The 17,970-nt window shown below is 45.3% G+C and overlaps 1 long non-coding RNA gene across 1 annotated transcript; it reads left to right on the top strand.

The window, feature by feature from the left end:
- The first annotated feature begins 59 nt into the window (after positions 1 to 59).
- Positions 60 to 13,443, top strand: LOC123486167. Its single transcript, XR_006659270.1, has 3 exons — positions 60 to 77; positions 12,935 to 13,051; positions 13,405 to 13,443. It is a non-coding gene; the product is annotated as an uncharacterized LOC123486167 (long non-coding RNA).
- Positions 13,444 to 17,970: the final 4,527 nt, after the last annotated feature.

Raw genomic sequence — 17,970 nt, 5'->3', positions numbered from 1 at the left:
CTCTCTGGGGAGAGAGAGGAGGGGGGCCCTGCCTCTAAAATGCATCTCTCTGGGGAACATGACACCAAAGCTAAGAGGTGAGATGACAATTTTATGAAGAATTTATTACGTTTATTTCTAAAATAAATAGCTATCTTAAGATGAATGCACTTACTGTAAATCACTCTGGATTAGAGTATCTGCTAAATCAGGAGTTCTCAATCTGGGGTCAGTGGAGGTACTGCAGGGGTTCTGCAGCACCCTGACTGGACTCGTTGCAATGGAAGACATTTGATAGAATTTTCACACGACACGACCACTTTGCCTACTCTTCATTATTGCCTAATATAATGGAATGTATATATTTTTAACCAATTCTGATGGTTGTTACAAGCGGAATTTTGACAATATTACCGTTATACCAACACACTCTTCACACCCGTTTAACAACTCTAAATAGCTTTGGCATCGTAGGCATCAAGTCCCTTGCCAATAATGTTGCCTACTATGTTGCATACAATGTTCATTTTCATCGAACACATATTTCGCCCTAGATGCCTTCAATTGCCCAATTTATAGCCATGGCCAATTTAGGAAGATTTTTTAACAACGTGATTGTCACGATCGTCTAGAACAGGAGACCAAGGCGCAGCGTTGCGAGTGAACATAGTGTATTTATTAAATGCTCACACGAGCAAAAAACAAATAAACAACGAATCCGTGACGTCTGTGGTACAACACGCACACACACGAACAAAATCCCACAAACACAAGGTGAACACAGACAGTTTAAATATTGCTCCCAATCAGAGACAACGAGCCAACAGCTGACACTCGTTACCTCTGATTGGGAGTCACTCAAACAAAGAAATACAACAACCTAGAAATAGACACAACAGAACTACCAACCTAGAAATAAACACATAGAATGCACACACCCTGGCTCAACATAATGAGTACCAGAACCAGGGTGTGACAGTACCCCCCCCTAAAGGCGCGGACTGCGACCGCGCCTCAACTAACCAAAACAGGGGAGGGCTGGGCGGGCATACCTCCTCGGTGGCGGTTCTGGCTCCGGCCTTGACCACCACCCTTCAATACCCACCCCAATGCGCCCCTGGTCCAGTCTGGCCCCGCCGGCTGGAGCAGGACTGGACTTAACAGGAGCGGTCCTTTCCAGGCTGTCGACTCGCACCCCTGGCTTGGTGCGTTGAGGAGGAATGGGCCTTACCAGGCTGACTTCTCGCACCCCTGGCTTAGTGCGAGTGGCAGGAACAGGCCGGGTCGGGCTGGCGACGCGCACCGTAGACTTAGTGCGGGTGGCAGGAACAGGCCGGACCGGGCTGGCGACGCGCACCGTATGTTTGGTGCGAGTGGCAGGAACAGGCCGGGTCGGGCTGGCGACGCGCACCGTAGACTTAGTGCGGGTGGCAGGAACAGGCCGGACCGGGCTGGCGACGCGCACCGTATGTTTGGTGCGAGTGGCAGGAACAGGCCGGGTAGGGCTGGCGACGCGCACCGTAGACCTGGTGCGGGTGGCAGGAACAGGCCGGACCGGGCTGGCGACGCGCACCGTAGACTTGGTGCGGGTGGCAGGAACAGGCCGGGTCGGGCTGGCGACGCACACCGTAGACTTGGTGCGGGTGGCAGGAACAGGCCGGACCGGGCTGGCGACGCACACCGTCCATTTGGTGCGAGGGGCCGTAACAGGCCGGACCGTAACAGGCCGGACCGTACTGGGGACACACACCACTGGCTCTACTTTGACCAGTAGCCCCCGTAACCTGGTGGCCTTCTGAATACGCCCCTTTTCTGCCTCCGTCAGCCCCATCTTCCATGCCGTGTGCCCCCCCTACAAATTTCTTGGGGTTGCCTCTCGACCCTCCGACGCTGCTCCCACGTCCAGGTTGCCTGTTCCTGGACACGCTGCTTGGTCTTGGTATGGTGGGATTTTCTGTCACGATCGTCTAGAACAGGAGACCAAGGCGCAGCGTTGCGAGTGAACATAGTGTATTTATTAAATGCTCACACGAGCAAAACAAATAAACAACGAATCCGTGACGTCTGTGGTACAACACGCACACACACAAACAAAATCCCACAAACACAAGGTCAACACAGACAGTTTAAATATGGCTCCCAATCAGAGACAACGAGCCAACAGCTGACACTCGTTACCTCTGATTGGGAGTCACTCAAACAAAGAAATACAACAACCTAGAAATAGACACAACAGAACTACCAACCTAGAAATAAACACATAGAATGCACACACCCTGGCTCAACATAATGAGTCCCAGAACCAGGGTGTGACAGTGATGTTGCGCTCCAAAGGGATAACTTGAAAAAACATGATGTAGGTAATTAAATAATGAAAAGAAAACGTGTTTATTATACACTTAGAAAAGAAGGTTCCTTATAGAACCAAAAAGGCTTCTATCACTTCCTTAATATATGGAACCACTAAAAGTTAGATATATTTTTGGGTTCAGTGAAGAAGAACCTCTAGAGTTCTGATCAACGAAAGGTGAATGTTTTGAGGATGTGAACCCAGCAGCCCTCCAGTGGTCAGATCAAGCCCACCCGTTTTTTCCAGCGCCCGGCACGGGATTCGAACCAGCCACCTTTCTGCCATAGGTCCAACTCCTGCCACTGCTCCAACTCCTTAGCCGCTGGGCGAAAACCTGAGTTAATCTTCAGAAATAAGCATGAGTTAATCTATGAAGACATACATGGTATCATTTATACATAATTATTATACATAAATCATTGCCAAAAGCACAAGACATATCTATATTATTTATGGATTGATCATATAGAAATATATGACCTACTCCAAAGCAATTACATGTGGCGCAGGAACCACTGACTTACTGCAATATTCTATAGTATTATCAAGACACCTTCTGTTAACTCTTAACTGGTTAGGACAGCTCATGAGGTGTCCTAAATATCTGCCGACTAGGTGGGACTAGAGGCTTCATGCATAGCTTTAATTTATACCCATAAGAGTAGAAGTCTTTATTCTCAGCACTTAAATGACCAATTTTCTACTCTGAGACACTTTGTGGATATGGGCCCAGATCTCAAAATATTGTTATAAAAAAAAACTTAGAATGTTTGTTTTACATAATTAAAAAAATGCAAGCCACTGTAAAGACTGGGTTTAGTTTATTGTGTGGCTCTGCTCATGTCCGCGTTCTGGAACTGCCCGCGTCCACGTACAGAACTGCCCGCGTCCACGTACGGTTTGGCGCCAAGCATATTGTCCAGTTAGGAGCAGAGTGGTCTGAGGTGATCTTGGGGAACAACAACGGAGTTCGATACAGTGTTGAGACACCGACGTTTATTGTTCAATTTGCTTTTTGGTTTACGGTCAGGGACAGTATGAGTGTAGGCAGATCCTTTTCACTCGCTATTCTTGTTTCATTTTGTGGTTAACCAGATTCGTCATCATCCTCGAGACAAGGGACAGACGAACGACCTGCTAGTTAGCCAAGCTAGTCGGTACAGCTAGCTAAGCTAGCTACTCTACCAGCAGCATCCTAGTTACCCTAGCTACCACTAAATCATTACCGGCTTCCTGCATTTATTGTGGACCGATGGAGCTCCCTGGTTGTTTCTTCCACCTGTTAAATACCGTGGAGGGCTTCTCCCTCTCTCGTTGACGGATGCTGGCCTACGCTCCCTCTGTCCGGTTCTCCTCTCTTCACTAGATGGACGGTAACTTTAATGTTTAACCCCTCTGTGTCCAAGGACTGAACTTTTGAATATTATTTTCGGGGCGCCTCAATTTTTTACAACGTTTTTTTTCTGATAAAAGTAGTTAATTGCATCTGCCATGGAGCCTTGTTTCATAATATTACCTTCTGTCCCTGGTTATGAAGTAATCGCGAAAAAACAGGCCTTATGTTTCGTCATTTTTCACCCTACCAGCTCCTATTAGTTCTATTGAGCTCCGTGACACCGACTCGCCTTCAGAACGTTCTATTCCCAGCCCATTGTTCTGCGTCACAAAGCCAGCTTCACTATTGTTATCAATGAGACCTGCCTGCGTTAACACTGTAGGTTTACCTCAGGTAACTTATTATTAACAAGGTTACGGCTACTTGGTGAGCGTTAACCCTGTAGGTTTACCTCAGGCAACTTATTATTAACAAGGTTACGGCTACTTGGATATTCAATCCAAGCTAAATTTATTATATGCAAAATGTATGTATGATAAGTATGATGGTTCGTATACGGGCTCACTGAAATACCACGCAGGGCAGACAGAGAACTGATCCATTGTTACAGGTTCTTCATTCCTTCTAAGCTATTCATCACATACAGATCCAATTATGAGAAAATAGAACCCCACAAAGGTTACGGCTACTTGGTGAGCGTTAACCCTGTAGGTTTATGTCACGAGGTGAGGTGTATGTGTGGTGGAAGTCAGGCGCAGGACACCGAGGCTCAGTCCAAAAGAGTTTACTCAAAAATTCCAAAAGGAAACGGTAAACAAACGACCTCAAACAAAAAGAGGCGAGCATTTACGCACAATGCGTAAAACACTAAATAACAAACAAGAAACAAAACACGCAGCACAAAGACAGGCGAACAACAACACACAATCCTACCAAGCAAAAAGACGGAACTTATAGGACAGGTGATGAATACACAATAGGACACAGGTGTGACAGACAGACAAAAGCAATCACACACAGAAACATAGATCGGTGGCAGCTAGTACTCCGGGGACGGCGACCGCCGATGCCTGCTCGTACCAGGAGGAGGAGCAGCCTCGGCAGAATCCGTGACAGTACCCCCCCCTTGACGCGCGGCTCCAGCCGTGCGCCGACCCCGGCCTCGGGGACGGCCAGGAGGACGCGGACCCGGGCGCGTGGGATGCCCACGGTGGAAATCAGTCAGGAGGGATGGATCGAGGATGTCCCTCCTGGGCACCCAGCACCGTTCCTCCGGACCGTACCCCTCCCACTCCACGAGATACTGGAGACCACTCATCCGGCGCCTCGAGTCCAAGATGGTCCGGACTCTGTACGCCGGGGCCCCCTCGATGTCCAAAGGGGGCGGAGGGGTCTCTCCTATCTCATTATCCTGGAGTGGACCAGCTACCACCGGCCTGAGAAGAGACACATGGAACGAGGGGTTGATATTTTTGTACTCTATAGGCAGTTGTAACCTGTAACACACCTCGTTCAACCTTCTCAGGACTTTAAAGGGCCCCACAAACCGCCGACCCAGCTTCCGGCAGGGCAGGCGGAAGGGCAGGTTTCGAGTCGAGAGCCAGACTCGATCTCCCGGTGCGTACACCGGCCCCTCACTGCGGTGGCGATCGGCGCTCGCCTTTTGTTGACGGATGGCACGCTGCAGATGGACATGGGCAGCGTCCCACGTCTCCTCCGAGCGCCGAATCCACTCGTCCACCGCAGGGGCCTCGGTCTGGCTCTCGTGCCACGGTGCCAGGACCGTCTGATACCCTAAAATACACTGGAAAGGTGTTAATCCGGTGGAGGAGTGGCGGAGAGAGTTCTGGGCCATCTCTGCCCAGGGGATATACCTCGACCACTCCTCCGGTCGGTCCCGGCAATAGGACCTCAAAAACCTACCCACATCCTGGTTCACACGTTCAACCTGCCCATTGCTCTCTGGGTGGTACCCCGAGGTAAGGCTAACCGAGACCCCCAGGCGTTCCATGAAAGCCCCCCAGACTCTGGAGGTGGACTGGGGACCTCGGTCGGACACAATATCCTCGGGGACCCCATAGTGCCGGAACACGTGGGTAAAGAGGGCCTCGGCGGTCTGTAGGGCAGTAGGGAGACCCGGCAGTGGGAGGAGACGACAGGCCTTAGAAAACCGATCCACAACGACCAAAATGGTGGTATTACCCTGGGAAGGGGGTAGATCGGTCACAAAATCTACCGAGAGGTGGGACCATGGTCGTTGTGGAACGGGCAGAGGATGTAACTTACCTCTGGGCAAATGTCTAGGTGCCTTACACTGGGCACATACCGAGCAGGAGGAGACATAAACCCTCACATCCCTGGCTAACGTTGGCCACCAGTATTTTACGCTAAGGCAGTGCACCGTCCGACCAATACCAGGATGTCCAGAGGAGGGTGATGTATGAGCCCAAGAAATAAGCCGATCACGAACCTCGAGCGGAACGTACGTCCGCCCCACAGGACACTCGGGGGGAGTAGGGTCGGTACGCAGCGCCCGCTCGATTTCCGCATCGACCTCCCATACTACCGGAGCCACCAGACAAGACTCCGGCAGTATGGAAGTAGGCTCAATGGACCTCTCCTCTGTGTCATACTGCCGGGACAGGGCGTCTGCCTTACCGTTCTGGGACCCAGGGATGTATGTGATCTTAAAAACAAACCGGGTCAGGAACATGTTCCACCTAGCCTGACGAGGGTTCAATCTCCTAGCTGCCCGGATGTACTCCAGGTTACGGTGATCAGTCAGAATGAGGAAAGGGTGTTGAGCCCCCTCAAGCCAATGCCTCCACACCTTTAGGGCCTGGACTACAGCTAACAGCTCCCTGTACCCAACGTCATAATTGCGCTCCGCCGAGCTGAGCTTCTTAGAGTAGAACGCACAGGGGCGGAGCTTAGGTGGCGTGCCGGACCGTTGTGACAGGACTGCCCCAATACCGGTCTCGGACGCGTCCACCTCTATTTGGAAAGGCAAAGAGGGATCCGGATGCGCCAGCACCGGGGCCGAGGCGAACAGGTTCTTCAGCTTGACAAATGCCCTGTCCGCCTCAGCTGACCACTGCAAGCGCACCGGACCCCCCTTTAGCAGGGACGTAATGGGAGCTGCAACCTGTCCAAAGCCCCGGATAAACCTCCGGTAGTAATTAGCAAAACCCAAGAACCGCTGCACCTCTTTTACGGTGGTTGGAGTCTGCCAATTACGCACAGCCGATACCCGATCTACCTCTATCTCCACGCCAGACGCGGACAACCGATAACCCAAAAAGGAGACGGACTCCTGGAAGAACAGGCATTTCTCTGCCTTGACATACAAGTCATGCTCCAACAGTCATCTCAATACTCGGCGCACCTGGGCTACATGCTCGGCTCGTGTAGAAGAGTACACTAGAATGTCGTCAATGTACACCACTACACCCTGCCCATGCATGTCCCGGAAAATCTCATCAACAAAGGATTGGAAGACTGAAGGAGCATTCATTAACCCGTACGGCATGACGAGATACTCGTAATGACCCGAGGTGGTGCTAAATGCTGTTTTCCATTCATCCCCCCCCCTAATGCGCACCAAATTGTACGCGCTCCTGAGATCTAACTTTGTGAAGAACCGCGCTCCGCGTAATGATTCCGTCATCGTCGCAATCAGTGGAAGTGGGTAACTGTATTTTACTGTGATCTGATTGAGACTACGGTAATCAATACACGGGCGCAATCCCCCGTCCTTCTTCTTCACAAAGAAGAAACTCGAGGACACCGGAGAAGTAGAGGGCCGTATGTATCCCTGTGCCAAGGACTCGGCTATGTAAGTCTCCATAGCCGCAGTCTCCTCTTGAGACAGGGGATACACATGACTCCTGGGAAGAGCTGCTCCAGTCTGGATATTTATCGCACAGTCCCCCTGTCTATGAGGAGGTAGCCTTGCTGCCCTCGATTTACTAAATAATAGTGCTAAATCCTCATACTCGGGGGGAATGCGCAGTGCGGGCACTTGGTTCGGACTCTCTACCGAGGTCGCCCCTATGGAAACACCTAGACATCTCCCTACACACTGGGCAGACCACTCCATAAGAGCCCTCTGTTGCCACGCTATGGTAGGATCGTGGGTACTTAACCAGGGAAGCCCCAACACCACTGGGTACGCAGGAGAGTCAATCAGATAGAACTGAATGATTTCCTCATGACCCCCCTGCGTAGTCATCGTCAGCGGTGCTGTGACATCCCTGATCAGACCCGACCCCAACGGCCGGCTGTCTAATGCATGGACAGGGAATGGAACTTCTACCGGCCGAAGGGGAATTCCTAACCTAGCACAAAATGCCCGATCAATAAAGTTCCCAGCTGCGCCTGAATCTACTAGCGCCTTATGCTGGGAATGAGGTGCCACCTGTGGAAAACGCACAGGAATACTCATGTGACCAACAGAGAGCTCTGGGTAAGTGGGGCGCCTACTCACCTGAAATGACTCCCCAGTGCGTGACCTGTTGTCCCCTCTCTCAGAAGACCCTCCCCAGCACCTGGCCGTGGTGTGTCCTCCACGGCCACAGTTGGTGCAGGGGTTGGTCCTCCTCGGGTTCTCCCTCCTCCTCTCTCTAGCGCCAGCACCCCCGAGCTCCATAGGAATAGGCTCGGAGGTGCTGGAGGATGAAATGGACGACCCCCACTCGGGACGTCCGCGGGTAGCCAGCAGGGTGTCTAGACTGATGGAGATGTCCACCAGCTGGTCGAACGACAGGTTGGTGTCCCTGCAGGCCATCTCACGACGAACGTCCTCTCGTAGGCTACACCGATAGTGGTCAATGAGGGCCCTCTCATTCCATCCCGCATCCGCTGCTAGTGTCCGGAACTCCAGTGCGAACTCCTGTGCGCTCCTCTTCCCCCTGTCGGAGGTGGAATAGACGCTCTCCCGCCGCTTTCCCCTCAGGTGGATGATCGAAGACAGTCCTGAAGCGGCGGGAAAACTCCGCGTAGGTGATGGTGGCGGCGTCTATTCCCCTCCATTCGGCGTTGGCCCACTCCAACGCCTTCCCGGAGAGACAGGAGATGAGGGCGGAGACGCTCTCGTATCCCGAGGGCGCCGGGTGTATGGTGGCAAGGTAAAGTTCTACCTGTAGGAGAAAGCCCTGACACCCGGCTGCAGAACCGTCATATGCCCTCGGGAGCGAGAGCCGAATGCCACTGGGTTCCGGTGCTGAGAGAGGAGGACTGGCCGTTGGTGCTGGGATGGTGTGAGAAGGCGTGGGCACCTCCCGATTCATCAACCGGCGCAGTCTGTTGGACACCTCGTCCATGGCGACCCCGAGTTGCCGGATCATGGCGTCCTGGTAATTAATCCGGTCTTCCAGGGAATCGGGTATCGCCGCTGTTCCTGCTGACTCCATGGAGATGGTGTGTTGTTCTGTCACGAGGTGAGGTGTATGTGTGGTGGAAGTCAGGCGCAGGACACCGAGGCTCAGTCCAAAAGAGTTTACTCAAAAATTCCAAAAGGAAACGGTAAACAAACGACCTCAAACAAAAAGAGGCGAGCATTTACGCACAATGCGTAAAACACTAAATAACAAACAAGAAACAAAACACGCAGCACAAAGACAGGCGAACAACAACACACAATCCTACCAAGCAAAAAGACGGAACTTATAGGACAGGTGATGAATACACAATAGGACACAGGTGTGACAGACAGACAAAAGCAATCACACACAGAAACATAGATCGGTGGCAGCTAGTACTCCGGGGACGGCGACCGCCGATGCCTGCTCGTACCAGGAGGAGGAGCAGCCTCGGCAGAATCCGTGACAGTTTACCTCAGGTAATATATTATTAACAAGGTTACGGCTACTTGGTGAGCGTTAACCCTGTAGGTTTACCTCAGGTAACTTATTATTAACAAGGTTATGGCTACTTGGTGAGCGTTAACCCTGTAGTTTTACCTCAGGTAACTGATTATTAACAAGGTTACGGCTACTTGGTGAGCGTTAACCCTGTAGGTTTACCTCAGGTAACTTATTATTAACAAGGTTACGAATGCTGCGCAGGTTCACTGAGTTGCAAACCAAATGGGTATAATGGGGTGATTGTTGTCTAATCGGGTGGTCTAGCTAATGGATTTGTAGATCTGACACAGTTGCTACTTCAGATTATGAGCCTAGAAAGTGTCATGAAGTGTCAGGTCTCCCGAGTGGTGCAGTGGTCTAAGGTGCCACTAGAGATCCTTGTTGTCGTAGCCGTCCGCGACCAGGAGACCCGTGGGTTCGCTACCCACTGCGGGCCAGTATGAAAAAATAAATAAATAATGTATGCACTCACTAACTGTAAGTCGCTCTGGATAAGAGCGTCTGCTAAATGACGTAAATGTAATGAATTAGTTATGTAGTACCCACATCCGGCCACAAGGATGCGCAAGAGTGCCATAAACCCATACTGTTTTTTGCCATATAAACCCTAAACCTAACAATCAATCAAATGTATTTATAAAGCCCTTTTTACACCAGCAGATGTCACAAAGTGATATACAGAAACTCTTACCCTACTTATAACCTATTTTAGCCGTAACCCTAACCCCTAATTCTAGGGTAGGGTAGCCTAGAACACTTTTATAAACTATTTTAGTAATAATATTATCTTAGTAAATACAATTATAGTATTAAATAGCGTTTTGATTATTTTGTTGTTGTTTTATTATATGTATAATTGCAAGACAGAACAGTTGATAAATAAGACACATTTGTTTTATTTTTCAAATGTGGTTTGAATTGGGTGACCTAGTAACCTCTGTGTGAAAGTCCAGCAATTGGCGTGGGGCAGGTTTGAGACTGATCTAATACACTTTATTTCTCAGCTGCCTCACCAATGTCTGTACGTGAATTAATAACTTGTAATTGCTAAATATTTCCAATAGATCGCAGCATAAGACAACGAAGCATCAGTTATAGGCTACAAGCAGCAATATGATTGACATAAAATATTATGCCTCCAAATACTATATGTCCCATGATTTTCTAAGATGGTCACTCATTACTTTAGCTAGCTATATATCTCGTATTAGGCCTGTGATGCTTTTGGAAGAGCAATTAAATAGTGACTATAGCAGGTGTTGAACCCCTGGTAAATAATCACTAGTCAGATGCTTTAACCTCAACCCTAGTATTCATGTATTATAAAACATGATCTTAATATCTGATATTGGGAGTAAATAACCTCAGAATAGAAAAGACAAGAGTGCATCTTCCAGCCCGCCAATAAATTACATCAAATCAAATGTTATTTGTCACATACATGTGTTTAGCAGATGTTATAGCGGGTGTAGCGAAATGCTTGTGCTTCTAGCTCCGACAGTGTAGTAATATCTAACAAGTAATATCTAACAATTTCACAACATATACACACAAAATTAGTAAGGAATATAATTTAAGAATATATACATATATGGACAAGCAATGACAGAGCAGCATGGACTAAGATACAGTAGAATATTATAGAATGCAGTATATACATATGAGATGAGTAGTGCAAGATATGTAAACATTATTAAAGTGTACAGTGATTTCAGTAGGCAGCAGCAGCCTCTAATGTGCTAGTGATGGCTATTTAACAGTCTGATGGCCTTGAGATAGAAGCTGTTTTTCAGTCTCTCAGTCCCAGCTTTGATGCACCTGTACTGACCTCGCTATTGGATGATAGCGGGGTGAACAGGCAGTGGCTCGGGTGGTTGATGAATCTGACAATGAATGTACTAGGAAAATACGTTTTTCTCGACCAGAGGTGACTAAATTAATGTTCAGGCTTATTGATAATCGTTATAGTAATGAAGTATAATTTCAAAACATGAGCATAAAAACAGGTAATAATAAACATGAATCATCATTATATTATTTCACAGTAATCTGTTAAATGCTTTTTCAGTCGTTCCTCTTGCGTTAGCAGTGTGGAAAGGGACAGTAAAAAGCGTGTGCAGGATTTTTCCTGTGAGGGGGAGTGGTGGTGTATCCAGGGAGAAAACTAAACCAACCTTCTAAAATGTAATTAATGGTCTTATGCTGCCATCTATTGGAATTATTTAGCAACTGCAGTAGTACTGAATAAAGTGTATCCTTACTAAGGTAGCAATTACTCAGAATTACAAAATATGACATTTTCTAGTTCATTTTACCACTTACGACCATAAAATAACCATTTATAGTATAACAAACAATGAAACTGACATAAACCAAAAACACCATACATTTAGTTAACTATATATATATATATATATATAACTATTTATTTAGATGGGTGACATTATCTGCCAAAGTAACACCACTGTAGATAAAGAAGAGCTCTCCAGTAGGTGAACCAAAACATTCAAAGGACATTTTCTCAAAATTGAGGTTACAAGTTTATCATCTTTAAAAGCAGAATAACTTTCCCATTGTTCCTCAACTGTAGTGTATGATATACCTTTTTCTAGCTGAGTCTCTACTTTTATCCAATGTAAAAAACACCATTTCAAATTTTGCTACATAAGACTAAATCGAGCCGGTCGGCCACATTTGACTGTGTAAAACCTAGCAGTACTACTTATTTCTCTGAGAGTGAGGCAGGTATATATTATTACTGTGTAAAACCTAGCAGTACTACTTATTTCTTTGAGAGTGAGGCAGGTATATATTATTACTGTGTAAAACCTAGCAGTACTACTTATTTCTCTGAGAGTGAGGCAGATATATATTATTACTGTGTAAAACCTAGCAGTACTACTTATTTCTCTGAGAGTGAGGCAGATATTATTACTGTGTAAAACATAGCAGTACTACTTATTTCTCTGAGAGTGAGGCAGATATGTAGTATTACTGTGTAAAACCTAGCAGTACTACTTATTTCTCTGAGAGTGAGGCAGATATATTATTACTGTGTAAAATTAAGCAGTACTACTTATTTCTCTGATAGTGAGGCAGATATATATTATTACTGTGTAAAACCTATCAGTACTACTTATTTCTCTGAGAGTGAGGCAGATATATTATTACTGTGTAAAACCTAGCAGTAATACGTATTTCTCAGAGAGTGAGGCAGATATATATTATTACTGTGTAAAACCTAGCAGTACTACTTATTTCTCTGAGAGTGAGGCAGATATTATTACTGTGTAAAACATAGCAGTACTACTTATTTCTCTGAGAGTGAGGCAGATATGTAGTATTTAGCAAAAAACATGATTAGAGTAGATGAGAGACGTAATGTTTGTCTCTGTTGTGTTGAAGCCCAATCAAGCAAGAGAGACCAGCCTCCCCTGTCCCCAGCTGTGTGTCCATGAAGAGTGACCAGTCTATGGATCAACCTATATTCTTCAGAGAGGGAGACGTTTCTACTGAACAAAGGTAAGAATAACTCATGGGTCATGGTCAGTGAGTTAAACAACACTGTCTCTAGTCATTTCTCCTCTCCCATTTTCCAATTTATTTTTATTGTTTTCATAATCCATAGGCTAATCCTTTTTTCCATTTGCATAGTCCTGAATCAATATTAAACTAACACAACATTCCCTCCCTGTGTGTGTGTGTGTGTGTGTGTGTGTGTCTGTGTGTGTGTGTGTGTGTGTGTGTGTGTGTGTGTGTGTGTGTGTGTGTGTGTGTGTGTGTGTGTGTGTGTGTGTGTGTGTGTGTGTGTGTGTGTGTATGAGTGTGAGTGCACTCCCTGGATGAGGAGATGTAATCTCATGTTTTGTCCACAGAAACCAACAGGAGAGATCAGAGTCAGAGATTCTCAGTGGTCAGTCTTCCCAGAGTCATCAAACAGACCTGACCTCCATATTCAGTGTATGTGGTCCTGTTATGTACATTTGTTTTTGTTTATCTCAAGTAATGTTGATCTGTCAATCATTCATTAATGTGTTAATGAGAAAGCATTTAGTCTCTTGCTTAACTTATTTACTTGATTTATTTCAGTTGCTTGAAGAGAATATTATGACATTTGTGAAGAACGAGCTGAAGATGTTCAAAAGGATTCTTAGTCCAGAACTCCCAGAAGGCTTTGAGAGTCAGAAGCAGGATAAGGAAGTGGTGGATGCTGAAGATGAGAAGCAGGAGAGCAGTGCCAGAGAGGGGGCTCTGAAGATCACACTGCACGTCCTGAGGAAAATGAACCAGAAGGAGCTTGCTGACACACTGGAGAAAAGTAAGAGTTGTCTGCCTCATGTTGAAAGCTGTTTTATAACAAACATTTAAAAGCTGTAGCTGGACCTCCATCACTTAGGACTTAACACAGATTAAATAGAGTAATCAAATCTCACATTGTTGTCAATTTCTGCTCAATCTTGCATGCTTTCTCAATCAGCTGTAACTGTATATGCATTCGTAAATCAGGTTCTTTCTTGAGTTGGGCTCTGAGATGTAACAACCGTTGAGCATCTGATTTTATGGTTGATTGTGGAGGAAAGGGGTTGAGTGTGTGTATATTCCACATCTGTTGCAAGGGGATGTCAGGGAGAATATAGGATGAACCACAATAACTGTTTGCTAAAATAATAATTGCTTGTTAAAAATGAAATGTAATACAATGGCAATCGGGGTTATATGTTAAAATCCTACGCATGAACTGCCAACATTATTACGCATATTAATTGATAATGATGGAAAATAAGATATGAAAGATATTTGAATAGATATATATGTTTTAAATTTATTAATTTAAATATTTGTATATATATATATATATATATATATATTTATATATATATATATATTGAGGTGACAGCATTGGAAATGCTTTTGGCGGTTAACCTGCTTCTGTTTTGTGGGTGGCACTGTGTGCTGTTTTTGATGGATGGCTCCTGGCCTCTCGAGGCCCTAGGGATCCGGAGGGACGGGGGTGGGATGCCGATCACTGGGTTGACGGCTCAACTTGGGATGGGGAGGTGCTTTAGTGGGGGAATTAGTGGAGAACAATTGGAGGGTTACTTAGTAGCAATGCAAATATCATGGTACAGCAATGGATGGACACTCAATCATTACAGTATTTTTTATTGGTAAATTTACAAACATACAGTGGGGGAAAAAAGTATTTAGTCAGCCACCAATTGTGCAAGTTCTCCCACTTAAAAAGATGAGAGAGGCCTGTAATTTTCATCATAGGTACACGTCAACTATGACAGACAAAATGAGGGAAAAAAATCCAAAAAATCACATTGTAGGATTTTTTATGAATTTATTTGCAAATTATGGTGGAAAAAAAGTATTTGAAAAATACAAGCCTCTCTCATCTTTTTAAGTGGGAGAACTTGCACAATTGGTAGCTGACTAAATACTTTTTTTTCCCCACTGTATATAATGATAAATGATAAATGGACTTGAAACGTGTATCTCATTATGGTGTATGGTGAAATAAGTATACAGTGAGGGAAAAAAGTTTTTGATCCCCTGCTGATGTTGTATGTTTGCCCACTGACAAAGAAATGATCAGTCTATAATTTTAATGGTAGGTTTATTTGAACAGTGAGAGACAGAATAACAACAAAATAATCCAGAAAAACGCATGTCAAAAATGTTATAAATTGATTTGCATTTTAATGAGGGAAATTTGTATTTGACCCCCTCTCAATCAGAAAGATTTCTGGCTCCCAGGTGTCTTTTATACAGGTAACGAGCTGAGATTTGGAGCACACTCTTAAAGGGAGTGCTCCTAATCTCAGCTTGTTACCTATATAAAAAGAAACCTGTCCACAGAAGCAATCAATCAATCAGATTCCAAACTCCCCACCATGGCCAAGACCAAAGAGCTCTCCAAGGATGTCAGGGACAAGATTGTAGACCTACACAAGGCTGGAATGGGCTACAAGACCATCGCCAAGCAGCTTGGTGAGAAGGTGACAACAGTTGGTGCGATTATTCGCAAATGGAAGAAACACAAAATAACTGTCAATCTCCCCTTGGCCTGGGGCTCCATGCAAGATCTCACCTCGTGGAGTTGCAATGATCATGAGAACGGTGAGGAATCATCCCAGAACTACACAGGAGGATCTTGTCAATGATCTCAAGGAAGCTGGGACCATAGTCACCAAGAAAATAATTGGTAACACACTACGCCATGAAAGACTGAAATCCTTCAGCGCCGGCAAGTTCCCCCTGCTCAAGAAAGCACATATACAGGCCAGTCTGAAGTTTGCCAATGAACATCTGAATGATTCAGAGGAGAACTTGGTGAAAGTGTTGTGGTCAGATGAGACCAAAATCGAGCTCTTTGGCATCAACCCAACTCGCCGTGTTTGGAGGAGGACGAATGCCGCCTATGACCCCAAGAACACCATCCCCACCGTCAAACATGGCGGTGGAAACATTATGCTTTGGGGGTGTTTTTCTGCTAAGGGGACAGGACAACTTCACCGCATCAAAGGGACGATGGACGGGGCCATGTACCATCATATCTTGGGTGAGAACCACCTTCCCTCAGCCAGGGCATTGAAAATGGGTTGTGGATGGGTATTCCAGCATGACAATGACCCAAAACACACGGCCAAGGCAACAAAGGAGTGGCTCAAGAAGAAGCACATTAAGGTCCTGGAATGACCTAGCCAGTCTCCAGACCTTAATCCCATAGAAAATCTGTGGAGGGAGCTGAAGGTTCGAGTTGCCAAACATCAGGCTCGAAACCTTAATGACTTGGAGAAGATCTGCAAAGAGGAGTGGGACAAAATCCCTCCTGAGATGTGTGCAAACCTGGTGGCCAACTACAAGAAACGTCTGACCTCTGTGATTGCCAACAAGGGTTTTGCCACCAAGTACTAAGTCATGTTTTGCAGAGGGGTCAAATACTTATTTCCCTCATTAAAATGCAAATCAATTTATAACATTTTTGGCATGCGTTTTTCTGGATTTTATTGTTGTTATTCTGCCTCTCACTATTCAAATAAACCTAACATTAAAATTATAGACTGATCATGTCTTTGTCAGTGGGCAAACTTACAAAATCAGCAGGGGATCAAATACTTTTTTCCCTCACTGTAGCCAGTTATAATTGTAATGGCTTAGCTGATAATAACAAAAGAATAACAATATTTACATGGCTCCAAGAGAAGGAATATAAAATCTATTGTTTACAGGAAAGTCATTCAACAATTCTAGATGAAGTTGCGTGGAAAAAGGAATATACTTCTCCCATGGGCAAAGAAACTCAAAAGGGGTGATGATATTAATGAATAGTAATTTCGATCCGAATGTGCAAATTGTCCAAATAGATATGCAAGGTAGATGGATTATTTTAAATATGTTATTGGACCATAAACATATATGGCTCATTAACCTTTACGGACCAAATAATGATGATCCACACATCTTTGAGAATATATATAATAAATTATCAACCCTGCAAGCAATTCAAGACAATATTATTATGGTGGGGGATTATTATACTGTTTTAAATAGCTCAATGGACCGTAAAGGAAATCACACCACAAACAATCATCCACATGCTCTTAAGGAAATCGTGAATAGATGGATACATTAGAACTAGTAGATACAGTGGGGGAAAAAAGTATTTAGTCAGCCACCAATTGTGCAAGTTCTCCCACTTAAAAAGATGAGAGAGGCCTGTAATTTTCATCATAGGTACACGTCAACTATGACAGACAAATTGAGGAAAAAAAATCCTCCATGATTCACCAAATTGTTACCCATGATTCACAAAATTATATTTTGAAGGAGGAAACAAAGTACTTTAAGCATACGTTTTCGTTTCAGTCGCCTCCATCTCCTCTAACTGAAGCTAATTGTAGAGATTTTTTTTCTATTGATAATGTAAAATTAACAGCCATACAGAAAGACTCATGTGAAGGTGAAATTACAGAGGAGGAACTTCTGGATGCAATTAAAGACTTTAAGTCCGTGAAAACTCCAGGGTTGGATGGCATACCAGTCGAGGTATACCAAACCTTTTTTGATATACTAAGAGGACCGTTATTAGCATGTTTTAACCACTCCTATGTAAATGGTAGATTATCAGACACTCAAGAAGAAGGTCTGATTTCATTATTACTGAAACAGGATACAAGTGGAAAATATAAAGATCCAGTCCATTTAAAAAATTGGAGGCCCCTTACACTTCTGTGTTGTGATGAAAAAATTCTAGCAAAATGTATAGCGCATATAATTAAAAAGGTATTGTCGGACATTATTCATTCTAATCAGACAGGTTTTTTACATGGAAGATACATTGGAGATAATGTAAGGCAAGTACTGGAAACAATAGAACACTATGGAAAATCTGGGAAACCTGGCCTGCTATTCATAGCAGACTTCGAAAAAGC

The sequence above is a fragment of the Coregonus clupeaformis genome, unplaced genomic scaffold (genome assembly GCF_020615455.1).
Source record: "Coregonus clupeaformis isolate EN_2021a unplaced genomic scaffold, ASM2061545v1 scaf1045, whole genome shotgun sequence".
In the NCBI taxonomy this organism is placed as follows: domain Eukaryota; kingdom Metazoa; phylum Chordata; class Actinopteri; order Salmoniformes; family Salmonidae; genus Coregonus; species Coregonus clupeaformis.
Note: the sequence above shows the minus strand (reverse complement) of the source record. Positions and strands in the feature narration are given on the sequence as shown.